General features: G+C 42.6%; 1 protein-coding gene and 1 long non-coding RNA gene across 3 annotated transcripts in view; one reads left to right on the top strand and one right to left on the bottom strand.

Annotated features, from left to right (window-relative positions):
- ROR1 (receptor tyrosine kinase like orphan receptor 1) overlaps nucleotides 1-27,195 on the top strand; it is a 469,060-nt gene that overhangs the window by 148,270 nt on the left and 293,595 nt on the right. The window lies entirely within an intron of this gene.
- LOC132344896 (uncharacterized) overlaps nucleotides 15,722-27,195 on the bottom strand; it is a 43,505-nt gene continuing 32,031 nt past the window's right edge. The window contains exons 3-4 of the long non-coding RNA XR_009493963.1: nucleotides 17,168-17,255; nucleotides 15,722-16,095 (exon numbers count right to left, since the gene is read on the bottom strand). This is a non-coding gene — a long non-coding RNA (uncharacterized lncRNA). The remainder of the gene's footprint in view (nucleotides 16,096-17,167; nucleotides 17,256-27,195) is intronic.

Below are 27,195 nucleotides of genomic sequence, written 5' to 3'. Positions count from 1 at the left end.
CCTGGGTTCGATCCCTGGGTTGGGAAGATCCCCTAGAGAAGGGAAAGGCTACCCACTGCAGTATTCTGGCCTGGGGAATTCCATGGTTGTATAGTCCATGGGGTCAGTAAGAGTAGAACACGACTGAATGACTTTCACTTAAACTAGGCTAGACTTAGTCATCAAGTAGTGTCTGACTCTGCGACCCTCCATTTAAATTGCCCTTTGATAATCTAGATTCTTGTCATTTCCTATACCTTTGCCAAACTTGGGTAAAATATAATACCCTTACAGTACGTGGAAGAACAGATCTCAGCAAATGGTTTTGCTTTGAGGCCTTTTCCTAAGTCCCTAAGCAAAACAAAATGGTAATAGAGATTCATCCATCTCTGTGTACATTTCAGTTGGAGCATGCACCTGTCCTCATATATACAGATTCTGACAACCTGAGACCTCTTCTTTGACATTGATTACAGGGATGACCACTCTTTCAGTGTCTTCTTTTGTAGAAAGCCAGGATCATTTTGGAAACATATGGTTTCCCCTCAGGAGCACATGTGCTATCAAGATCTCTGTGTATGTGTTGGTAAAAGACATTTTATGTATGCTTTGAGTGACCTTTCCAAGAATTGCACACAGACTGTGAATATTCAGGCCTGTTCCACGGATTTCTCTTAAATGCAAATCCAGCTGTGTCAGTTCCCTTAACCTGTCCTGTACCTGCTTAGGGTTAAGCGTTGCAGGCAGCTCTTTAGTGAGTGTCCGGAGCATAATTACCCAGATGCACCTGGGTGGGGTTTAACCCCTTGTACCCCCACCCTCCTGCCAGAGTCACATGGGAGATTCAGATGTTCAGGAGATGCATGGTTAGTGAAATCGCTTCCCTCTCTGGAGGTAACTTGATCTTGTCAAACAGTGCTTTTTTACAGAACATATGTGCTTTAGTTTGATTTTAAGGTTCTGAAATAACATTCTCCATTTTGCTCACCACTGAGGCATGTGCACAGAAAAGAAAATCCTATTTTGGTTACATATAAAATTTTATTTTTAAAATTGTTTTGTCAAAAGAAAAACCATACATTTTCCCACATTAAAACTAAAGTGAATACTGTAATATTACTTTATTCAGAGCCAAAAGCAGAAGAGAAAAGGTGTGAAAATTGAATTTGGGGGAGCCAGGAGTAAACCAAAATGACTTCCCAGAAATGGTTATGTAGCTGCTTTTCCTTGCCTGGATTTTGGGGAAAGAGAAAATAAGAGCTATTAAAAAAAAAAAAAAAAAGAAAACATGTTAAATTGATCAGGTTATGAGCAGCTCTCTCCAGATGCCTTGAGTCTCATATATGCTGGAAACAAGGTCATGTGTTAGGTGTGGGATATTCTAGGTAGAGGGTGGCTATGGCCTCACCCAGGACCATGACACAGTAGAAGCATGTTGGACAGGGACATAAGGAAACCCCTGGATGTGGAGTCTCATGGGTGAAGAACTTAGATTTTGGTGGCCTTCTGTTGGGTCTGTTGTACAACCTCAGTCAAGTTACTTAAGCTTTTTAAATCTCAGTTTCTCTCTCTGAAAATGGGGCATTGATGCTTCCCTCATAGACTTCTTTTAATAATGAGATGAAACCAACTATGTCAAGGATTTAGTGCCTACATTCTAACTATATAAAGGTAGGTATTTATGAGCAAACAGCAATCTAAGTCACCCTTAGGAATGAGCTAGGATACTCACAGCCAGTGTTAAAAACACTCGTGATTGTCATTGTTTTATGATTACAAAAGGCAGTTCTGCCACAGATATGTGACCCTGGGTAAGTTGCTGTGCAGATGCCTGAACTTTGCTTTTCTTATCTATAAATCTATAAAATATGAAATTTTAAGCTATAATGCCTCTGGTTCTAAAATTTTGTGAATCTTTGAATTCCCTCCTGAACCTTGGTAAATTCTAACAGTATTTTCTGTGTTTAGCTATAGGCAGAGTTGCCAAAGTTCAGGTTATGTTCTTGCCGGTAACTAGAACTTAAGTGTCAGGCAGTTCTCTTTATCCTGGTAGCAAGGCAAAGAAAAAGAAATATATTTCAAGAGCAAGAGTAAGAAATATATTCTTACTGCTCCTTAATCTTACTATGAATTTAAAAATCCTCCCATATTCAAAATCTGCGTTCTCCTGCATCTCAGACTCTCCTGATCTTCCTTAGTACTTTAAGATAACATCTAATGCACAAGTAGTGCATTGCTTCTTCTACACTATTTTGATTTATGTTATGACACTGGCTCCTCAGAACAATTCCATGGGACAGACTTATTATTACCTCCAGTTTACAGATGAGGAAACTGAGGTCTGTACTTGCCGAGATCACATAGCCAAGAATTGGCAGATATGTAGTACTTACTCCAGTCTTTTTACTGCAGAAGCATGTTTCTGCCACTCAATTGGGCTCCCTTATAAGGTGCTGAAGCCTTTTGTTGACATGAAGGAGAGAGGCAAAGAAATGAATGAGGTCACAACTGGAAATCCTACACAGAAATGCTGATTCCTTCTTCATGACTCACAAGTTTAGGCCTTTGGCTCCCAGCATCTTTTTACAGGAGGACTCATTTTCCTATTGTAAAAGGAAGTTTATTATTTAATTATTATTTAATTAGATAAGTAAAATACAGATGAGTGAAAGGATAATAAAAAGCATTCATACTCCAGTAATGCTTGAGTGTACGCATGCTTAGTCATGTCTCACTCTGTGACCCCATGGACTCTAGCCCACCATGCTTCCCTCTCCATGGGATTTCCCAGGCAAGAATACCGAAGTGGGTTGCCATTTCCTCCTCTATGAGACCTTCCCAACCCAGGGATCAAACCTGCATCTCCTGCCTTGGCAGACAAATTCTTTACCACTGAGCCACCTGGGCTTCCCGTGTTTCTGACACCTTGGTAGCTAGTGAATGTGTCACTTTGAATCTGCTTTATCTCCTTTTGTACCTCACTTCCCTTATTCCCTCTTGCCTTCCACCCTGGGATTACACTGTCCTCCCTCCATAAAGCTTTAGCATGGATACTTTTCCTCAGATTCCTTTAAAAATTTTTTTATTGATTGATTAATGTCTTTGGCTACACCAGGTCTTAGTTGGCGGCTTGTGGGATCTTTTAGTTGTGGTATGCACACTCTTAGTTGCAGCACGTGGGATCTACTTCTCTGACCAGGAGTCAAACCTAGGCCTGCTGCATTGGGAGTGCAAAGTCTTAGCCACTGGACCACTAGGGACGTCCAGGTCCTTTTTTTTTTCTTTTACCTGGAACACTGAACTGAGATGATGGTCGTTACATTTATAGTATCTCTCTGTTCAGTAAGTGCATAGGAAAAAAATACCCTCAATTCAGGCACTTTTAGTAGATACCATTTTTATTAATGACAACAGAATCTGTATGTATTTGAAGAAAAGTAGTATGGTGAAATTGTCTTCAGGTACTGTTTGGTGATGGGTGGATTAAAGGACCTCTGCATGCCTCTCCCTGCCCCATTGTTCCCAAGAAGGTCCGAAAGCCATGGCGGGATTTTTAAGTGAGACTAGGTCATCACAGCCATTTTACCCTTCACTTGACCTTCTTGCTGCAGTGGAAGACTCTGAGCCATAAACCTCAGCCCATGCAGCCTCCACCGCAGATGCCTTTCAAGTGTGTGAAGTCTCTCGGCCTGCATGCATTTTCCCAGAGCGAGGCGCTGTACACATCTGGGTCAACTTTATTCCAGTTTTCTTTCCTCTCTTTTTTTAAAAGTCAATCAGTGTGAGTAACTGCTACATGAAACCATGAAGAAAATGGAATAAATATGTTGGAAATGCTAGAAAATGATCTGCAGTTGTTTATTCTCCTCAGTTTTACTTCCTGGGCTTATTTTTAAGCGTATTCAAAGAGTTTCAGCAATCCTGAAGAGTGTTTGGCATGCTGCAAAAAAAAAAAAAAAATATGGTCTATTCTCTAATAAGAAAGAACTCTTGTACTGTGCTTCCTGGTCTGGAAGTGTGCTGACGAGTAAGGGGGAGCTAGTCTCCAGGGAAAGAGCCTCTTGTGTGCTGATTCAAGCTCTCTTAATAAGATACTTCTTTACTCTGGTACCTGATTCAGTGTGTTTAATCTATTAAGCAGTCTTCACTGGGCTCCCCTTTGTTTCTCGAAGGCAGGGATTCTGTCTTACATGTTTTCATGTACCTCCACGATGCTGACACCTAACAGGCACTGCTTAAACTCCTTGAATCATAAGGTGGACAGTGAATTTTCCCCTCGGATGAGTAAATAATGGTGATTTGCACAATATGCCCGTGTTTCAAAGAGCAAATGTTAGAAACATAATTTAATGTGAACAATTAGTGAACAAGACAGTGAATTTGTTTGCACAATGTACTGTTTTCAGACAGCTCTTTGGCTGTATTCACAGAAAGGGCTCATTTGTCTGGTTCAGGCAGAAATGTAGAGAGAGGTATGTGAAGTCAGGAATGGTGAGGTTTGTGTGCCAAGGTCTCAGGGGCCTCAAGGGGGAAGCAGTGGACTTACGGAGTCAGAATTCTGAGATCCAGTCTTGCCTCTTGAAATCTGAATCTTCCTCCATGAAGCTTTTCCTGATCCTTGAATCAGATACCTAACCTCCTGTGACCTCAGAGTGCCATGTTGGGACCACCTTTCTCTTAGCTCTGCTTCTGGATGGCCATATGTGGTCTTGTGTGGTACCTTCCACTAGGTTGTTAAAGAAGGTTTGGATTCTTTCTGACTCATCCATTTGACCCTCAGAGTGTCTAGCATAGTGCTTACCACTCAGGCCACTGCACAAATGCTTGTATAAAGCAGGCTTACCAATCCCAGGTTTCAGAATGCTAAGGATATGCATCCCATGCAGGCCTTTAGTTGTGTAGTGAGTTGAATAATGGATCATAAAAAGATGTGTCCACATCCTGGAATCTGTGAATATGACTTTATTTAGAAAAAGGATCTTAGAAACACGAGTTGAGAGTTTGTGCCTCTGGACCTTTTCTCTTTGGCAGTTAACCTTAGTGATGCTTATTTTGAATGGTTTCCAATGAAATAATTAATTGCACTTAGTATCAGTGGAACTGATGAGTGACGATGCTGAATGATACCTTGATACCACAATGGATGGTGATTTTGGTCTATTAGTTTACTAGTTATAGTGAGTTAAACGGTGGATCCCATGTCCTAACCCCTAATTCCAGGTGTTAGGACAATAATTTCACAATCTTTCTCTAAATGATTGTGATCTCATTTAGAAAAAGGGCCTTTGCAGGTATAATTAAGGATCTCAAGACAAGATAGATTATCCTGAATTACCTCAGTAGCCATAAAACCAATGCTCTGTCTTTACAAGAGACAGAAAAGGAAAAGACAGAAAGAAGGCCATGGAAAGACAGAGATTGGAATGTTGCAGCCATGGGCTGAGGAGTGACTGGAGCCACCCAATGCTGGGAGAGGCGGGGAAGGAGTCTCCTCTGGAAACTTGGGAGGAAATGTGACCCAGGTGACACCTTGCTTTCAGACTTCTGGCATCCCGAAGTGAGACAGAATAAACTTTTGTTGTTTTAAGCCACCAAGTTTATGATTATCTGTCATGGAAGCCCTAGGAAACTAATATTATGTGGACTGGCCTGGAATTTCGATTCTACTCCTGAAAGTATTAGTCGCTCAGTCATGTCCGACTCTTTGAGACCCCATGGACTCTAGACATCCAGGCTGTTCTGTCCATGGGATTCTCCAGGCAAGAGTACTGGAGTGGGTAGCCTTTCACTTCCTTAGGGGATCTTCCTGACCCAGGGATTGAACCCAGGTCTCCTCTATTGGATTAGTCTGGAATTTCAGTTCTACTCCTAGCTAACTGTAAATTCCTCAAGGGTAGAGACTATGTCTGTCTTGTTCCCAGTGAGACCCCCAGTGCCCAGCGGCACAACAGACACATTGTAGTCTTCCATTCAGTGTTCATTCCCTTTTCCTTCCTTCTTCTCCCGTTGTCCAAAGTTACCTCTGCCACTAAGAGCAGAGGTAGTTCTAGAACATACTTCCACTCTTCCTCACCGTCCTATTTGTGACAGAGGTTGTCAGTCATTTCCCAACATTTGTTCTCCTTTTCTTTGGCTGGCCTTCCTTTGCAGCTGGATATGGCTATGCATTCATGTTCTGGCAAGCTGTAAGTGGAAATGTTATGAAGTAGCTTCTGGGAACTTTCCTAATAAGACAGCTGGTAGGTGCCCTTTGCCCCTTCTTCTTCATTTTTCTTCCTCTGTCTGCCTGGAATGAGGTGCTACCATTTTGGACCATGAAAGCAGGAGTCCTACCAAAGGATGGAGAATGGTGAGTTGACAGGGCCAGCATCCCTGTGTGGAGCAGAGCTGGTGTACTAGCCCTGGGCTGCAAGCTTCTGGATTTTTGTGTCAGAGGGAAATAAAGCTCTTGTGTAAGCCATTGTTATTTTGTGTGTGTGTGTGTGTGTGTGTGTGCATGTGTTTGTGTGTGTGCGTGTGTGTGAAATTTGTCAGCACCTGCAACTTGGGACTCCAAGGGGATTACTTACTCATTACATGGATTATTACCTTCAGAAATCAAACAAGCAATAGATTCTTCAAGTCCCTTCCTCACTGTGATGTTTCAAACACCTGTGGCCTCAATTTTTTAACTGAGGAAGCACATGGTCTAGCTTCTAGAGCTAAACAGACTTGGGTTCAAACCTTGACTTGCTTGCACATTACTGTGGAATGACCTAACCTCAGTTTTCTCATCTGTACAATGGAGAACAATGCCCTCTTAGAGTCATTGTTCTATTTATTAGAATGACATCGTGTCTATTAGTAGATACTGTTAGTTGTAGTGTTGTATCTTTATCTTGTTTGAACTAGTGAAATCATTAAGGTTAGGGAAAGGAGGAAACAAACTGCATGAGTAAAAGTTGAAGCCATAAAGCATTGAAAGGAACACTTTGAAACAAGAAAATTTCATACAGACAACCTAACATTTCACATCAAGGGACTAGAAAAAGAATAAATGAAGCCCAAAGTTAGTAGAAGAAAGGAAATAAAGAATGGAGTGGAAATGAATGAAATAGAGATGAAAAGACAATAAAAAAGATCAGTGAAACTAAAAGCTGGCTCTTTGAAATGATAAACAGAATTGACAAACCTTTAGCTAGACTCACTAAGGGAAAAAAAAAGAGAGAGGGCACAAATAAAATCAGTAATGAAAGAGGAACGGAGAAGGCGATGGCACCTCACTCCAGTACTCTTGTCTGGAGAATCCCATGGGTGGAGGAGCCTGGTAGGCTGCTGTCCATGGGGTCTCTAAGAGTTGGATACGACTGAGCGACTTTACTTTCACTTTTCACTTTCATGCATTGGAGAGGGAAATGGCAACCCACTCCAGTGTTCTTGCCTGGAGAATCCCAGGGACAAGGGAGCCTGGTGGGCTGCCGTCTATGGGATTGCACAGAGTTGGACACAACTGAAGCGACTTAGCAGCAGCAGTGGCGGCGTTATTCTGATACCAAAATCAGGCAGATACTGCAAGAAAAGAAAATTCCAATATCCCTGATGAACTCAGATGCAAACATCTTCAACAAAACATTAGCAAACTGAATTCAACAATACATGAACAGAGTCATACACCTTGATCAAGTGGAATTTATTCTAGGGATGCAGAGATGGTTTGACATCTGCAACTGAATCAACATGAAACATCATATTAACAAAATTCATAATCATCTCAATAGATGCTGAAAAAGCACTTGACAAGATTTAACATTCATTTAAGAGAAAAACTCTCAACAAACTGGGTATAGAGGGAAGGTACCTCAACATAGTAAAAGTAGCATTTTGACCCATCCAAGAGAGATGCTGAGGAAACTGGGTAAGGAATTCCAGCTTAAGCTGTCAATGCTGGGTATTGGCCAAGGGGATGAGATTGGATATTTAAATTCATTCAGGCAACATTTCTTGAACTCCTACCATATACTATGTGTGTGGGGGTTTCATGGGGTTATTTGGGTGGGCTTCCCAGGTGGTGCTAATGGTAAAGAACCCACCTGGCAATGCGGAAGATATAAGAGATGTGGGTTCAATCCCTGGGTTGGGCAGATTTCCCTGGAGAAGGAAATGACAACCCACTCCACTGTTTTTGCCTGGAAAATTCAATGGGCAGAGGAGCCTGGTGGGCTACAGTCCATGGGGTCACAAAGAGTCAGACACGACTGAAGCAACTTAGCATCATCATGAGGGTATTCAGAGGTAAATTAAGACATGATCTTGATCTCATCTAGTGGGAAAGATAAAGATTTTTATAATGCAAGAAGACTGTTTAAATACAGTATTCACAAAGTACTGAGGGAGCACAAGGGTCTGTCTGAGGGATCTGGAGAAAGCCAGACCTCTTCCCATTTAGGTTGTGTCTTGAAGGATGAATAAGAGTTCACCAGAAGAGGAGAATATTCTAGAAAGGACAGGTCACATGTACAAAGGCAGAGAGACACAAAAGACCTAGGGCATGGTTGTGCTGGTTTATCCCATGTTAGAGATGGGAGAGAGGGTTTAGTGGGTTTTGAGGCTGGAGATGTATCCTGGACGTTGCTGTCTAAGGAGATGAATTGCTTCTCTTTTTAGTTTGGGGGAGGCCAGGGACCTTTTTAAGGAAGGAAATGATGTGGGCATTTCTCATCTGATGCTTTTACTTCTCCCTATCTTCTGAGTTGGAATGCTGCCACTAAGGGCAGAGGAGGAGGAATCTTCTGGCAGTCCTGGGAAGACACAGATATTCTCTATCTTGGTTGATATTAACAAAACAAATTATCATTGGTGTGAGGAGAAGCCCTTCAAATAAGAAATGGACAAACTCTGTTGGTGACACTGATAGTGACACCAAATCTTCCTTATTTTCACTTGGCTGGGCCATGTACTTTTATTTTTCTCCCTCTCTTTAAAAACTGTTGTATTTCTAGTTTAAAAAAAAAAAAAAAAAGCTCCATCTTCAGGAATGCAGTGTGGTTTTACTTCTGGTAAGAAGTGAGGGAAATTTAGCTTCTGGATTTTTCTATGCTTGATAAAGGGCATAGTGTGTAAATGTAGGTCATAAGACTATCTCCAACTTGATCTCAGATTTATAAAGGAAACTATATATGCATATATAATATAAATTGCCCTTTGGGTTACATAATTTTCTTCTATATTTTCCACTTTTTTTTTTTTTTTTGGAGAGCAAATAAATCTTAAATATTTTTAACAAAAGTTCTCAGTGTAATCCCTGTACTCAGCCTCAGAAACAAAAACAAATTTCTTGGGAGGAGGAAGGATAGAATTAGGGGGAAGCTGTGTGTTTTGGAAAGAGTTTGGTTTCTGTCCCGTTGATACCTTTTACTGGGCTGTTGGTGAAGATTTCGAAGGTTCTTTCATTATTCAGTCAGTGTGTGTTTAACAGCCACTCAGCCACCAACTCACCTTACTGGGCAGACTTATTTTAGACCAAAGGCCAGTCCCTGGCCTATCTCCCTGCCTTTCCTTGAGATTTTCTTAGCTGGGCTCCAGGTGGCCACCATGCCCTGTGATTCTGTCATCCTCTCACGCTGTGAGGGGCTGCTCCAGAGCCCTTCATGAACAGATTGTCCAGCTTGTTTTGAGAAGAACAAAGACAATAATAAAGTCAGGAGAATGGCACGGCCAAGGTGATTCATACGGACAGATTTTAATGTTTTTTCTCATACGATGAGCAGTTTCTTTCTTTGTTTCTTTTTTATGCTTATTATTATTTCTTTTTAGTGATTAGACTACCAGTGTAAGAACCTGGCATTTTTTTTTTAATTAAAATTTTTTAACTATTTAACTGAACTGTTAAATATATATATATAATATATAAATAAATATAAATTTACTTAACTATTTAACTGAACTGAACTATTTTTGATTGAAGGATAATTGCTTTACAGTATTGTGTTGGCATTTCTTAAAAAACTAAATTTTTTTTAACTGTTTAACTGAACTGTTAAATATATATATATATTTAATATATAAATAAATATAAATTTATTTAACTATTTAACTGAACTATTTTTAATTGAAGGATAATTGCCTTACAGTGTTGTGTTGGTTTCTGCCAAACATAATAAGAACCTGGCATTTTAAAAAATTTATTTGTATTTATTTGGCTGCATCAGGTCTTAGCTGTGGCATGCAGGATCTTTGTTGTGTCATGTGTAATCTTTTGTTGTGGCACATGGTGATGAGTGCCAGTTCAGTAGCTGCAGTGAGTGGGCTTAGTTGCTCCAGGGTATGTGGGATCTTAGTTCCCTGACCAGGGATCGAACCTGTGTCCTCTGCATTGGCAGGTGGATCCTTAACCACTGAACCACCAGGGAAGTCCTGAGCACTTTCTTGTCTGCACTTCACAACACTGTTGTCAAATGACCACCCCCCCCTGTAAATGCCAGCTTCCCCTGGGGAGCCTTCTGGAACCCAGCAGCCTCAAGTTCAAGGCAAGGGTCTAGTTCTTTCTTCTGAGAGCAAGCATCAATACCAGGGATCTCCTTGCCTGTGTCTGGAACTGTAGATTAGGTGTGCAGAAGCGATGGCTAAGTTTTAGAAGTTGTGCTGGGTGTTTTTAAAATTGTATATTGAAACAAAGCTTTAAGATTAAAAAAAAAAATGAGTACACATTGCTAGTTCCCACTTTTTCTTTTCCAGCAGCAGCTGAATAACCAGAGCCCTGAAATGAACCAGAGTATTCAGGAAGGTCAAGCACAGAGGGAAATGTTTTATTAGAAACAGGCTTTTTGGTTGTGACAAATTGTATGTGAAATTTCAGGTAGAGACCCACAAGGTTGTGATGGCTTCAAGCATGTTCAAGTGTGGTCAGAAGGGGAAGCCTGCCCTGCTCGGTCTGTTGTGTGGTTTTGCTTCCTGCAGGAGAGGTAGGCAGGAGGAGAGAGAAAGAGGCATACAGCATTCAGGCTGTGACCATCCCTGGTGTCCGAGTTCCTGCCAGGGTCAGAAGACTTTTCAGGAGAAGGGAGAGTGAGAGAGATTGAAAGAGAGGTCTGTTAGGCAAAGCTGAGAATCTTTTAGTTGAGGTAGAAGACAGTCCAGATCCCTTTGATGACTCTTGCTACTGCTACTGCTAAGTCACTTCAGTCGTGTCCGACTCTGTGTGACCCCATAGACGTCAGCCCACCAGGCTCTCCTGCCCCTGGGATTCTCCAGGCAAGAACACTGGAGTGGGTTGCCATTTCCTTCTCCAATGCATGAAAGTGAAAAAGTGAAAGTGAAGTCGCTCAGTCGTGTCCGACTCTTAGCAGCCCCATGGACTGCAGCCTACCAGGCTCCTCCATTCATGGGATTTTTCAGGCAAGAGTCCTGGAGTGGGGTGCCATTGCCTTCTCCATTGATGACTCTTAAGGGACTTTTAATGAGCTTCCCAGGTGGCTTAGTAGTAAAGAATCTGCCTGCAATTCAGGAGATACAGGTTTGATCCCTGGGCTGGGAGGATCCCCTAAAGACAGAAATGGCAACCCATTCCAGTATTCTTGCCTAGCAAATCCCACAGACAGAGGAGCCTGGCAGGCTAGTCCATGGGGTTTGCAAAAGAGTCAGACATGACTGAGCATGCACAAAGCTTTTAATAGTCTGATCCTTCCCAGATTGTTCTATTAACCTGTCCTAGTAGCAAATGTTATGTGTATAACTTGACCCTCAGACTCCTCTTGTCTGCCTGGCAAACTCCAAATCCTCCTTCAAGGATGAGTTCGGGTGATCATTGAGCCATTTTTAAAATTTGATTTGCATCTGCTCCCTTATTTCTCTTCATCACTGCTCCATCCTTCTTCAGGGCAGAATCAATTGCTCTTCTGTGTTGCTTCCACGTGGCCTGGCTCATGAACACTGTGAGAACTGACAGTCACAGCATGGGGGAGCAGATGGGGTCTGGGAGAGCTTCTCCAGGAACAGGCTCTCATGAGATGATATGTGCAAACATTATTTGTTAGTTGTAAAGCACTAATGTGCCAGGGTGGTCATCACTGCCCTTTAATGAGTAGATCATGCTTGGTGTTTTCTCATTAAATCCTCACAAATACTTACTGGAAAGTAGGTATTAGCATCACCTTCCTTTTAGAGATGAAGAAACTGAGTCTCAGAGAGGTTAAGTGGCCTGCCTGAGGCCCCATAAATGAAAGTGTCTAAGTTGGAATTTAAATCCAGTTCTGACTCCATAGTCTTGACCCACGACACTGTGTGCTGGGCCTGTGGGGAACTCAGATAGGAGGGAGACATGTGTTTGCTGTCAAAGCTTCCAAGTCCAGGTGGAGAAGTAAGCCAGTCCCTGCCAGCTGGGGTACAGTGTTGGATGGGATAAGAGTTCTAGGAAGGTGAATGTGAAGTGTTTGGAGATTTGAGTTGGTTTTCAGGGGGAAAAAAAGAGGCTTTGTGGAGACTGCTCATTTGCCCTGCACCTTGACCGATGGGTAGGGTTTTTACAGCAGAGTTCGAGAATAGAGAATGGAGGAAATTGCATGAATAAAGGCTTGGGAGGAGTGTGTGTGTGTGTGTGTGTGTGTGATGGGGAGCCTAAGAATGAGGCTCTCTTTATCACTTGTTGAGGACTCCGGGCTCATAACATTTCCATCCCTCCTCAGCTCCCTTTGTCAAGACAGAAGATGGTTGGTATGTAGGAATAGCTGCTCTTCCAGTAGTCCTCTTGTGAGGTGGTACTGCTGCCCTGGGCTTGGAAACACTTTTGATTGTCACAATGATTGGCAGGGGGTGGGATATGCTGGTTGCATGTGAAGCAATGTGCTTCTATTGGCACTTGGTGCCCCCTGAACCACATATGCTAAATATCTTGCAACAGATGGATCAGTCCTGCCCAAGGAAGAATTCTCCCACCCCTAAGGCCGCCAGTATCTCCCACAGAATGAGGGGATCTCTCTCGAAGTGCACATGTGTAGACTGCCCACCCCCCCCTCCCCCCGCCCCAGCCACTGCAGTGTCCCTCTGGGAAGCCTGATTCTGTTCCTGGCATCCCTCCCCTTTCACATACACTAGCATGCTCTGGTTTTATCCCCATTCCATACCTAACCTCCAGGACCTGCTATTTATACTGCTTCCACAGCTTATAACTGAAAATACAGTTTCTTGCCCTGTTTTTCTCCTCCTGCCATATCCTCTTGCAGCTGAGACTAAGGAAAAGGCTGCCGTGGTAGGTTTTCATAGCCTCCCTCTTAGCATGAACAATAACTGCAAAATGATCCATCTGATCTGGCTACCATTGTGGCGGGGAAGAGGATGAAAAGAGCATTCATTGCGCCAGGCACTTCTCAGCAAGGGCTCATCAAAGTAGAAACCCAAGTGGCACATACTTGTGGAGAAAGTATGAAAGGAGTAGGGCTGGGGGAGTGGTAGGGATTGAGGAAAACCCCAATAACATGGTAATAAGAGACAACAGACTACAAAACCCCAGTGAAGCCAGGAATAAAGGAGCCCAGTGCCTCACAAACACAGGATTGAATGAGTTTCATGTTTAATGTAAATACACCTGCCCTTTGGTCTCTGAAGCGCTGGTTACAGGTTTTAAGATAAAATAGAGTTTTGAACACTGTGCCAGTGTAACTTGATTTTGCCCCTGCACTGGCTGTACACTTTGTTCCCAAACAGTCTCTAGAGACAAAATATTGCTCTGGCCAGCTCGAAGGTCTCACCTCCTGCTATTTCCCTCAGTCACCTCTGCTTCTGCCTGGGCCTTCATCTTAGACTACTGCGCTGCTGATAGAGCAGAGAGACAAGGAGACAGGCGGCCAGGAGTCATCTGTGCTCAATGCCAGAGCAGATCATTTTACCCTCCAAAGTCTCCCACTGTGTTAAGGATAAAGACTAAAATTGTCAATCTCTCCTACAAAGACCCTGCCTGCTTCTTTCCTCCAGTCTCACCGTATTCTCCTCAGTCTTTTGACTCCAGCAATCAGACCTGCTTTTAGTCCTTGAACCGTTTTCTGTGCAGCATCCAGCCTCAGGGCCTTTGCTGGCTCTCCCTCTGCAGTGCTCTCCCTCCTCTTCTTTTTTCCCGTTTAAGTCTTGTTTTCACAAGTCAGCATTAGATAGCTCTTCTTTAGGGCACTTTCCCTGAGCCCACCTCCCTGCCCCAAACGCACACACACCAGAAGAGATCGGGTCCCCTCTTACATTTGGTCATGGTGCCCTATACTTTACCTTAATGACTCTTGTACCAATTTATAATTATATGTTTGTATGATTACTTGATTAATAGTGCCCTCTTGCACTGGACTGTGAGTTCCGTGAGGGTAAATCTGCTTTGTTCTCCATAATAATTCTGGCACCCAGCACCAGACATGTGGAAGGTACTCAATCAGTATTTGTTTGATGAAGGAATCTTTGACAGTGTTACAAATAAATTGGAAAATGCAAAAATGCAGAATAGAAGAAAGACTATAAAAAGCAGTGATACTCCTGTAATCAAAGAAAAAACACTTTCAAATTTTGGCCATACACCTTTTCTGATTTCTCATTTTTAAAATAATATATTGAGTTTTCACTTAGTAATACTGTAAACAGGATGAAATGTCTATGAAATTTAATTAGTTTACCATCATTTTATTTAATTCATCTCTTATTGTTAGACCCAAATTGATGATATGATCTGTGCTTCTTGGAAACTGATCAAAAATAATGTAAAAATTGTATCATGTTTACTCATCTAATCAACATTTTACTTTATCCAAAAGGAGTATATAATATGAAATTAGGACTGACTGTCTGGGAAGATGGAGGCATGTGGCAGATGGAACTCTAGACACATGGGGAGAGCCCTGGCCACAGGAAATGGCTGTGGTTGGTGGAGAGGAAAGTGGTGGGGCTGTTAGGAGTAACCACCTGCTCCTGGTGGAAGGCACGTTGTTGTGGGAAAGATCCTGTGTTATGGCAGGATCTTTGCTGGCTTAGTGATGTGGGCAAGCAAAATGGATGCTTTGAGCTTATCTGGGGGCTTCTAGCGCTGATGGGTTGGTGACTGGGGGTAAGGAGAGAATCCCTTAGTGGTGCTTTCCTAGCCCAATGCTAGGTAAGAAAAGGATGAGATACCTGGGCCTGGGGAGGGGGCTGTTGTTTCAAAGCCAGGACTCAGCACCACCGTTCATCTCTCTGACTCTTGTCTAGCGCCTCTAGTGGCCGCCCTTGTTGTTAACCCTGACTCGGGTGCCTTGGTGCCTCTGGTAAGCCAAGCCAGACTCAGGCTGGTTTTGAGTGACTGTGAGCAGGAAGAGGTTTCAGGAATTTATATGCAAGATTCACCATTTTGCACTTTCTGTGGAAGAGTCCCTCTGAGAGTCAGGATAGTAGAAAGCTGACTATATTTCAACCACCACCCTTGGAATGCTTATCATGAGTAGACATATTATACTACATAAATCTCACCACAATCTCATGAGGTAGTTAACACTGTTACCCCCCGTTTGTAGACTAAGTACCTGCGACTTGGAGAGTGTCAGAACCAGAAATTGAACATAGGTGTGTTTGACTCCAGACCCTGTGCTTTTCCAATCCCTATTTTTGAAGAATCTCAGTAGGTTCTTAAGCATGAGGCCCATTACTCTCTAGAGCATTTGTAACCCAACTGTATGAATTGAAACAAGGCAAGCTCTGTGCTCCCATTTGGGGAAAGTTAATATTTCACATGCTCTCGAGAATTTAGGAGCTTGGTAAAAACTTACTATTAAACAGGGATTTTCTTTAATTCCTTTTGTTTAAAGATTTTCATGTGAAACACTCTATGTTCTGTGCCTCCCTCTGAGACGTCAGTGGTGCCAGAGACCGTTAGGGAGTTTGTGTAAATAGAGAGCGGGCCAAATGCTGCCCACACAAGTAGTGAGGCTCGAGGCTGCATGTGCAGAACAGTTTCACAGTTAGCCCAGGACTCCGTGGAGTATCTGAGGCTTCATCCTGGCCTGCAGATCTGTGGACACATAGTGTCATCAGGAGCCCTGTGGGCATTGTTCAATGGGTGCCTCAACTCCAGCCAGCCAGGAGACCAAGACCAGTGTGAGCAAATATCTTTCACCATTGATGTTAAAACAGATAAAGCTGCCAAGGAAATAAAACCAGTTAGTCTCAAAAGATCAATATTAACTAATGCCAGTGCATATGTTGATTTAAAAAAAAAAAACAAACCTGACACTTCCTACAAAAGACAGAATAGCTAGAGAGTAAATAACTGTACAAAAATGCTTTGAAATATCTTTGAAATGATGGTTCAATGCACAGGGTCAAAAGATAGAACTGGTTCTCGTCAAGCAATTTTTAAAATGCCTCATTTTTATTTAACATTGTTTTGGGGAAGGACTACATTCTATTGACACATTGAGAAAAAAAGTTACTTTTTGTTTTTCTAAAACTAATAAGAGCCTAGGCATTATGATTAAAGACCAAAAAAGAGCCAACTCTGATGAATGCCCCCTTTCTTCAGCTACAAAATTTAATAGCTGCCACAGAGAGTTTTTTCTTTTAATCAGCAAAAAAATTTATTTTGTCCTTGACATTTTATGCCAAAAATCAGCCCAGAAAGTATGTTTTATAGCCTGAGCTGAATTGCCCTACAGGTAGAGTTTTCCTGTGAGCAGCCTTCACTTAAATGACTTTTTTTTTGCATTAGATAACAAGCCAGTATCAACTTATTAGATAACCCTTTCAATGTTTCTGAAGATAAAAGGAAACTTAAGCAGAGATAGCAGAGCATTATGAGTAACCATTATGGGTTCCTATGGGAGACAAAATACAGGTTCCACTGACCTCATAAGTTCCTAATTCTGTGACCTTGAGTGAATTACCCTTCTAGAGCCTGTTTCTACTTTCATTTGGGGATCATAACAGTGCCAACATCAAAACATCGTTGTGATGATTAATGCACCTAAAGCATTTGGCATAGCCTTGACACTTAGTGATAATCACAAGATATTACTGATGCACAGCTATATATAACTTAAAACATTGCCTCAGAGAAGGCCTTCTTATGATTTGACAATAGGACCGAGCAGAAAATATGATGTTTCGACTATATAGAAAAACTACCGAGTGTAAATTTAGCACAGGCAAAATCCATGTAGCTTAAAATACTGAAAGCTGATGTTGTTTCTTGAATGTTATAGAATTGCAGTACCTTATTAAAAGTGATAGGAAGTCCATCCAAAACCTCCTGTCCTTTTTATATCTGTAAAAACAGCTGGGGTGATCCAGAAACAGGGTACCTGTTGAGTGCAAGGGACAGTGTTAGGCATATAAGATAGTACAGAGAAATGTAAGGTGCCTTTCCTGCCTTGGTGGAATATTTAGTGTAACTCAGGAAGTTAAAAAATAAATAAAAAATCCCTAGCTCCTAAGTAATTGAGGAAGGAAAGACCCCCCAGGCTGAAGGATTGGTAATGGAATGAGGAATGGATTTCAGCTGATTTTTACAGGATGGGACAGAGAGAGAAGAGGGAAGGCCTCTTAGAGGTATGGGTTCATTATGGGTTCATGGCAAGAGAAAAGTCAGTAAAGTGGGAAAGAGCAGGGCATGAGGGACGGGATGTGGTTAAAAAGTGAAAACTCATTAACATTTAAGGCTACCTTTGAACCTGAAGTGTCTGTCTGTCTGACTGACTGGATTGAGTAGACCTGTCCATCCAGCCATTCTCTACTACCAGGGTTCACTACCTCAGGGTATCTTATTTTCATATCAAAAGGCGGAAGGCAGATACAGATATGAGGAAGTACTTTGCTTTTCACTCCTGTGCCAACATAGTTTACATACCAACACTGATAATCCGTCAGCCCACCTCTCCTGGACACTTAATCATTTCCCTGGAGTCTACTGAAATAATTCTTCTATGCATTACCACGCATGTTTCTGAGTGTCTGCTTTTTAAGATAAATTTGTATTCCTTCAAGTGATATTCCCCTAATGTTCTGAGGTGGCCCGTGTCATGCGTTTCTTCTCAGAGCCCCAGTGGATGAGTTATGAAAGCAGTTACCTCCAAGTCCTGTTAATAATAATGTCTGGTACTTGTTGAGCATTTTACTATGTGCCAAGCACTGTTCTAAGTCCTTCACATGTACTCATTCATTTAATTCTCCAGAATGGAGAGCAGTAGGAGAAAAGGAAGAAGGGCAGAAGTTGTACATGGACTGATTAAATAATCTTCAGTTAGTTCTATAGATATTAATATAGGGTCTGTTATGTGCCAGGCACTGTGATTCAGTGCTGGTGAAATGAATGAATAAACAATTTAAGGTTGAAGTAAGTTAGTAATTACATCCTAACTGCTAGTATGGTATTTTATTAGCAACCTGCATTCTGCATTGACTGTTTATTGAACGTATTTTGAGTTTTTGAGAGCAGTACTTATTTATGCCTTCATGTGCATACAAATCACCTGGGAGTCCTGTTAAAATGCAGATTCTGATTTGAAAGCTTCATGATGAAACCTGAGAGTCTGTATTTCCAGCAAGCTCCTGGGAGATAGTAATGCTGCCTGTCTTGCTTGCTCTTTAAGTAGCAAGATTTTTGAGACTCGAGTAAATGGAAGAGGGAATACAAGAAAAGTAAAGGCAAGAACATGTCACTTTCACACCAGAAGGGGCAGCAAGTCTGGGTTGGGCCCACATATCCTAGCAGAGGCCTTACCTTGATTTTCATTGTTATTATCATTAGATTCTTATGCACCTGCAGAAATCTAGGAAATTGGATCCTCAAGGCCCAGTATCTCAGTTTATAACTCCTAACTCACATTGAAGTTAAAGGAGCAACGTGAGCTCTTCTTCTTAGGGACCCAATTTGTAAGTTGTGATAGAGAACATGGTGGACTGGAAGCCAGGAGACCTATGTTCTCTTGAGAGCTCATTTACACACTTGCAGTATGGCCCTAGTTGAGTCACCAGGCCTTTCTGTGACTTGGTTTCCTCATCTGTAAAACAGACTAATGGCATCTACCCTGTGAACTCCAGGATGGATTTGAACCCCAGGGTGGACTTGAACCCCAGGGTGGACATTAGTAGATGACATAGGATATGAAAAAGCTCGTGGAAAAACCAAAGGAGTATTCCAAGTATGCATTTTCACAACTAAAAATTACAGAGTCCTCAGCAGTAGGTGGGAAAGAGGGGCTGTATCATGGGCTCCTACTCTGGTTTATATCTCTCTGTTTTCTTTGTTTGTTTGTTTTTAAACGACTCTCAGATTATTCTGTATTCACTAGACATGTAGGCCTTCTGGGAGGTTACCTTTGGTTTGAGAACAGGCATCTCAGCCTCTGCTTGATGGATAGAAACCTCCAGACTATCACTGCTTGTCCTTTCCTACCCTGAGCAGTGGATGGAAGGTAATATTTGTTGAGCAATTGATGTGAGTTATTTTATTTAATCCTCACAATGTTTCTCGGAGGAGGGTCTTATTGCAGATTCACAGATGAGACACCTAAAGCTCAGGCGGGCTCATTTGCTTGGGGTTTCATTTTGTTCTTCATATTAAAAGAGAAGCCTTTTCAACTTTGTAGCCCTCAAGATGTGATTACATCACTTTTGCAAGACTATAAAAGTTCTCAAGCTCTGGGATCTGGTTAACAGTTCACCTTGGGCATGTTATTCCAAGGGTCGATATCATGAGTTTAGGGTGAAGCCAAGAATTTTGTGTTAAACACCCAGCAGCCCTATGAAGCTGGCTGTTTTGTTATCCATGTTTTAGAGAAGAAGAAACTGGAGACTTAGAAAATTAAGAAACTTTTGCAAGGCCTTGTGCCTCTCAAGGCAGGTCAGCCTGGACTTAAGTCCTGGTTTTTTGGACTCTAACGCTCATACCGCCATATTGAATGGATTAACTTCTCTTGTTGGCCATCCAGGTTTAGAAATGGGGAGTGGCTGTCAGTGGAAAAAAGCTTCTTGAAACTAATAATAATAATGCCAAGAATAATGCCAACTGCCACCTTGCTATGCTTCTGTGGGGTATCCTCTCATGGCCATAATACATCTCGTCACAGGGCATATGAGATCACAGAGCTGAAATAACCCTGAGTGACTGATGTACAGCAGATGGCATGTGACACCTGCCCTTGGATTTCCCAGCATGGTGCTTCAGCCCTGCTTAGTGCTCTCGGAGTACTTAGCATACCAGTGGAGTGCTTGGATCCCTGAAAGGGCTTCCTACAGATGGTGTATCTTCTACTGGGACAAGATTCTAGACACTGAGGAATTTTGAAAGGCACAAATTATTGGATGCACAAAGTCCTGTCCATTTGAAGTAGTCATTTAATCTCTGCAAAGCCCGGTTTTCTCATCTGGTAAATGGGAATAATGATAGCTCTTCCCTCAAAGGTATGAGAGCTGATTGAGCCAGTGTGGCCAGATTGTTGATAGGTACACAGTCAGAGAGGATCACTGTAGCTTGACTTCTGGATCGCATCATCTTAGATTTTTCTCTTTCCCTGTCTTCTCATCTATAATCCATCAGCACACTGTCTTGAATCTGTTTTTTGTGCCTAGCTACCACCTTAGTCCTTACTCACCTTAGACATTACTTTGCCAACAAAGGTCTGTCTAGTCAGGCTGTGGTTTTTCCAGTAGTCATGTATGGATGTGAGAGTTGGACTGTGAAGAAAGCTGAGTGCCAAAGAATTGATGCTTTTGAACTGTGGTGTTGGAGAAGACTCTTGAGAGTCTCTTGGACTGCAAGGAGATCCAACCAGTCCATCCTAAAGGAGATCAGTCCTGGGTGTTCTTTGGAAGGAATGATGCTAAAGCTGAAACTCCAATACTTTGGCCACCTCATGCGAAGAGTTGACTCATTGGAAAAGACTCTGATGCTGGGAGGGATTGGGGGCAGGAGGAGAAGGGGATGATAGAGGATGAGATGTCTGGATGGCATCACCAACTCGATGGACATGAGTTTGAGTGAACTCCACGAGTTGGTGATGGACAGGGAGGCCTGGCGTGCTGCGATTCATGGGGTCGCAAAGAGTCAGACATGACTGAGCAACTGAACTGAACCACCTTAGTCCAGACTAGCCTCAGCTCTGGTGTAGATTACTATAATACTATACTATTCATACTATAATATAGTACTATAATAGCCACCTACCACCTACCTGGTCCCCTGCTTATACTCCTACTGTGCAGAGCATCCAGAGTGATTTTATTAAAGTATAAATAGGATCATTCATTGCTTTCCTTAAAGCCCTCTGGTGGTTTCCCATTGCATGCTGGAACAATCTATACCCTTTGGCCTACAAGTTGTTACCTGATCTGGTCTCTGCCCACTGCCTTACCTTTACCTCATGGCCCTCATCCCCAGGCTTACTGTGTGCTTCAGTCATGGTGACCTCCTTTCTGTTCCATGGATGTGCCAAGCCTGGTGGCCTGTGGACCTTTGGGCTTGCTCTTTGTTCCTCTGCCTGCATGCTGTTCCTCAAGATCTTTGCATGACTGGAAATGTGATTTAGAAACATCTCCCAATTTCTCAGTAGAAAATCACCAGGTCCACTCCTCCAATTTCTCTAACATGTTACTCTGTTTTAGTTTTCTTCATGTACTCATCATAGCCTGAAATTTTCTTGCTCATTTGTTTAATAATTTGCAGTTTATGTCCTTTCACTGGAAGGTCAGTTCCCTCACTTTACTCATAATCACATGTCTAGTTCCTAGAAAGGGTTGGCATATGTGAGGCACTCAGCAAACATTTATTGGTTGAATGAATAAGTGTGATCTTTATTGTAAATTACAAATAAATATAAGAAAAATAAGAGGAAGGCATTCAATATTTGTCTTCAACCTGAAGCTTAGGATCCAGTGATCATGGATAGACCTAATGTGAAATAGTAGTGAGTAGACAGATCAATAGGGAAGGCAATGGCACCCCACTCCAGTACTCTTGCCTGGAGAATCCCATGGATGGAGGAGCCTGGTAGCCTATAGTCCATGGGGTCACTAAGAGTTGGACACGACTGAGTGACTTTACTTTCACTTTTCACTTTTCACTTTCATGCATTGGACAAGGAAATGGCAACCCACTCCAGTGTTCTTGCCTGGAGAATCCCAGGGACAGAGGAGCCTGGTGGGAGGCTGTCTATGGGGTTGCACAGAGTTGAACACGACTGAAGCAACTTAGCAGCAGCAGCAGCAGACAGATCAGCATCCTCAAAGCATTGCTTGATAAGAGGCCACCTCCTTCAGCCCATTGCTTCCAAACACTTTTGTTTGTATATTCAGTTATTTAGCAAGAACCTGCTGCCTTCTGGACTCTGTGCTGAACTCTGGGCTTCAAGCAACTAACCACGAGAGACCTAGTCTCCACCTTCACTGAGATTAGAGTTTGCAGAGGAGACTGGCATTGAGCACAGGCATTTTCAGATTAAACAGACATTTAACAAGGAGAAGAGAGCAGGGAGCCTGGGAGCATTTTGTAGGAGAGCCTGTCCTAGAGAACTAGGAAGGCCTCCCTAAGGGAGTGATGTTTAAACCAAATAGGATGGATGCTTTACTTTGTCCATGTTTTCTCTTGAACGTCTTATCATTAGCCCTTGAGGAAGGCACCCAGTTGTGTAGGTCAGGCCAGCAAAGGGGATGCTTCTTTTGGAATCCTTTTATCCCAAAGAGATAAAGGACACCTCTTTATCTCTTTATAAATTAACCTGTGTGTAAATATTAGTAGCAGCCTTATAGGGATGTTGGTATCTTCATTATTGATGAGGAAGCTGAGTCTCAGTGGATAGGGGAATTTGTCCAGTCCATGTCCCTGGTAAATAGTGGATTAAGCACACAGTTGCATGTATTCCAAGCCCTACACTCCTTTAGACAATTTTAGGTTTATCTGCCCCTTTGTGATCATGAGCAGTTTAAGATCTTGTTGGTTTTGTTGCCCCAACCACTTGGCCTATTCTGGATTTTTAAGAGTTAAAAAATTGGCTGATGTCTGTTTCAATACTAACAAAATGTCTCAATATTCACAGCCCTTTGAGATATCTTGACAAGTGAGATACCAAAATGCAAGTAGGCCCCCCCAACTTTTTTTTTTTTTTTTTTTTTGCCAGCCATCCTAATAATTTGGCACACTGAGACTGAATGGTTTTGAACCTTCAGGCTGCCTCTGAGTACCTGCATCCCCACCCCCATGCAAGTCACTGATACTTTCTGTAAAGTGGCCAATACAATCTTATAGAGCTGGTCAGGGAAATGCTCATGAAATTGATCTTGAAGTACTTGGCAATGGCGAGCTTCATAAGAATTCTTGGTAATAATAATTAACTTATTTTGGAGGATGAATTTACTTAGGAAAGCTCCATCTGCAATGAGGGTGGGCCCCTCTTTCCTGTTGCTCCTGGCACGTGCTCTTCTCCTAGTAACATTTGCTGCAGTCTGGGTGGTTTGTCTGCATAGAGACATCCAGAAAAGTTGGTGGGAAAAGCCAACAGGCCATTGGCACACAGAGACTGGGGTTGGCACCAGTCACAGTGAGAGCATTGCTTTTATTAGCAACTTAGTCATTTTATAGCAAGCGAGGCAGAAGTGCCTCATATGCAGACTCAAGATGCAAATGTGGCTCTGCGGGTAAGAGGAACAGATATGGCTGGCATCCCACAGAACTCCCAAAGTATGGACAGAATATGCCTTTCACTCTTGTGGTGGGAAGACTTGGTGTAGAGCAGGGGTCCCCAACCTCTGGGATATAACACCTGATTACCTGGTGGAATAATAATAGAAATAAAGTGCACAGTTAATGTGCTTGAATCATTCTGAAACCATCCCCTCTGACTCTGGTCCGTGGAAAAATTGTCTTCCATAAAACCAGTCCCTGGTGCCAAAAAGGTTGGGAATATTGTAGAGGCTTGCTTCTAGAAATACTTGCTGTCAGTCTCTCCTAGATCACATGATGTGGTATTTGCATCCCATTTCTACCTTTCACTATTAATAGCTCTGTGACTTTGTGATTACAAGACTAACCTCTCTGTTCTTATCTGTAAAATTGGGATGCTAATGACATCTATCTAGCTGTTCTATGGAATAAGCAAGTTAATACAGGTAAAGCACTTAGAACAGTATCTGGCACTTGGTGAGTGCTCAGCGATGATTGGCTCTCATTGTTATTAAGCTGAAGTTAAACCTCAATATTGCACTCTCAGCTTCTCAGAGGCCTTTAAGAGATAGATTCCTTGGGACTCCTTGGGAATCTGAGCTGTGTGGCCCTCTACTCTTTACCGCTCTGTAACCTGTGGTATTGGAGAAGACTCTTGGGAGTCCCTTGGACTGCAAGGAGATCCAACCAGTCCATCCTAAAGGAGATCAGTCCTGGGTGTTCATTGGAAGGACTGATGCTGAAGCTGAAACTCAAATACTTTGGCCACCTCATGCGAAGAGTTGACTCACTGGAAAAGACCCTGATGCTAGGAGGGATTGGGGGCAGGAGGAGAAGGGGACTACAGAGGATGAGATGGCTGGATGGCATCACCGACTCGATGGACGTGAGTCTGAGTGAACTCCGGGAGTTGGCAATGGACAGGGAGGCCTGGCGTGCTGTGATTCATGGGGTCGCAAAGAGTCAGACATGACTGAGCGACTGAACTCAACTGAACTGAACAATGAAAGGACCCTGTGTACCCCCAGATCAGTCCTGATGAAAGACCAAAGCTCATAAAAATCAGAGGGAAGGGTTTGGAAATTTAACACAGCTGGGCATCCCAGATGAAAAGGATACGTTTTTAAAGACCCATTACTATTTATGCAGGCAAACACACAAATAGGCCAGTTGACACTTCCTGCCTCAAGGATGCAGGGTTGTGACCTGACCCTTTCCAGTCTTCGAACCCCTCCTATGTTTTCTCTCTCTTCCTCTTTCTTATTTAATATAATTTTTACTTCCTACATCTGTCAGTAAGGACTGAATATTGGGCATCTATCATGTAAATTGCTGTAATAAGAAAGTCACGGTTCCTAACCTGGGGAAGCTTTGAAATGTCAAAACATATGGTTTTACATGTGAGCACATTTATCCTGACCAGATTCCGTTCGTTCCTTAAAGCCTGTCTTAAATATCACTTCTGCTAGGAAGCCTTCCCAGAATTCTCCTTGTACTGTTAGCTATTTTCTTTCTTCTTCTCTTTTTTGTTGGCCTCCATAACAGAGGTTAAAGCGTCTGCCTGCAGTGCCAGAGACCTGGGTTCTATCCCTGGGTTGGGAAGATCCCCTGGAGAAGGAAATGGCAACCCACTGCAGTACTCTTCCCTGGAAAATCTCATGGACAGAGGAGCCTGGTGGGCTACAGTCCACGGGGTCGCAAAGAGTCGGACACAACTGAGCGATTTCACTTTCACTTTTCACAAAACTTTGACTTTAATCTTATTAAGATTGTGTCTGCTTGTTTGACTTGGGTATTAGACTAGAAGCCATCCAGAGGGATGTTGTGTAATCCTTATCTATCTCTGTATCCTCTAGTACTTAGGCATGCAGCATATGTTTGCTGAATGAGATGGTCATCTTGTCACTCAGTCATGTCCGACTCTTTGTGATCCCATGGTCTGCCAGGCTGCTCTGTCCATGAAAGATTCTTCAGGCAAGAATCCTGGAGTGGGGTGCCAGTTCCTTCTCCAGAGGATCTTCCCAACTCAGGAATCGAACCCAGGTCTACCATACCACAGGCAGATTCTTTACCATCTGAGCCATCAGAGAAGCATGCAGTATGTTTGTTGCATGAGATGGTAAACAAATGTAAATGGTAAATAAGAAAATAAAAGCCAACACTTACTGCTTGTGTTTTGAAAAGCAATTCTTAGTTCCCCTCCACTGTAATGGTAGCTTACATTTACTGAGGACTTCCTTTAGTTTTTTGTACTTTTCCTACAGAAACTTATTTGATCATCCTGCCTGCCTTAAGAGGAAGTATAATTAGCATTGCCATTTTATAGGTGAAGAGACAGAGGCACATAGCTGTTTGGAAACTCATGCTGGAATTCATACCCAACAGTCTGACCCAGAACCTGGCCTCTTAACAGCTACACTAGACTGCCTTGAAAGACTTCAGAGAGAGTTTTAGAAGTTTTTATGGGTCTTCCTCTCTCTCACTCTAAAGGCAGGGATTCTGGCTTATTGGATTCTGTTGCCAACTGAACCAGTTCAACTTATCCATTCAACAGAGGTCAGGTTCTTTTTGGTTAGTTTGGGAACTGTATCTCCTCCCCAGTAACCTATGCTACAATGAAAGCAAGTCATAGACTAAATCTTCCACACGTATTAGCATTTTTTAGCCAGTCAGCATAAAAATCCTCATAAATCTCTTTCCTTTAAGGCTCCATGAAGTCCCTTCTCTCTGCCCTGGAGGTCCACCAACCATTCTTGCATAAAAAGTTCAGGCTGAGACCAGCGCTATAATATTCTAATATCAGAGTTGGCTAGTCTTCTAGCCGAGTCGGGAGGTAGACTCCCTGTGTTGAGCACACAGAGCTTATAGAATTCTTAATCCATGAGTTACTCCTAAGTCTTTTTGCTGGAATAGAGATAACCTTACTATGTTGTAAGCGAATTACATTTCTTGAGTGTTGCTCACTTTACCAATGTAAATTTTTTCTAGTACCCCTTAGTAATTAATGTTCATCGATGACTGATGGCTCAGATGGTAAAGAATCTGCCTGCAGTGCAGAAGACCTAGGTTCAATCCCTGAGTCGGTAAGATCCCCTGGAGAAAGGAAGGGCTATCCACTCCAGTATTCTTGCCTGGAGAATTTTATGGACAGAGGAGTCTGGTGGGCTACGACTAGTCCACGGCGTTGCAAAGAGTCAGACACAACTAAGTGATTAATACTATGCTGTACCTGCGCGGTTAGTTGTGTCTAACTCTTTGTGACCCTTTGGACTGTACCCAGCCAGGCTCCTCTGTCCGTGGGATTTTCTAGGCAAGAATACTGGAGTGGGTTGCCATTTCCTTCTCCAAGTGATCTTCCCAATCCAGGGATCAAACCTGCATCTCCTGTGTCTCCTGCATTGCAGGCGGATTCTTTACCCACTGAGCCATCAGGGAAGCCCTGATTAACCTATAACACTAAGCGGACTTAGACAATATTTGAAGTGATTACAGTTGCATCCTTTACATTCTAACTAATTACATCTCAGTGTGAATTCCTAGTTAGGGCACTTGAAATGTTAATAAAAGCTCCCCCTAGAATAAAGGCC

This window comes from Bos taurus, chromosome 3 (assembly GCF_002263795.3).
Source record: "Bos taurus isolate L1 Dominette 01449 registration number 42190680 breed Hereford chromosome 3, ARS-UCD2.0, whole genome shotgun sequence".
Taxonomy (NCBI): domain Eukaryota; kingdom Metazoa; phylum Chordata; class Mammalia; order Artiodactyla; family Bovidae; genus Bos; species Bos taurus.
The sequence above is the reverse complement of the archived record's forward strand: the minus strand, read 5'-3'. Positions and strand labels throughout refer to the sequence as shown.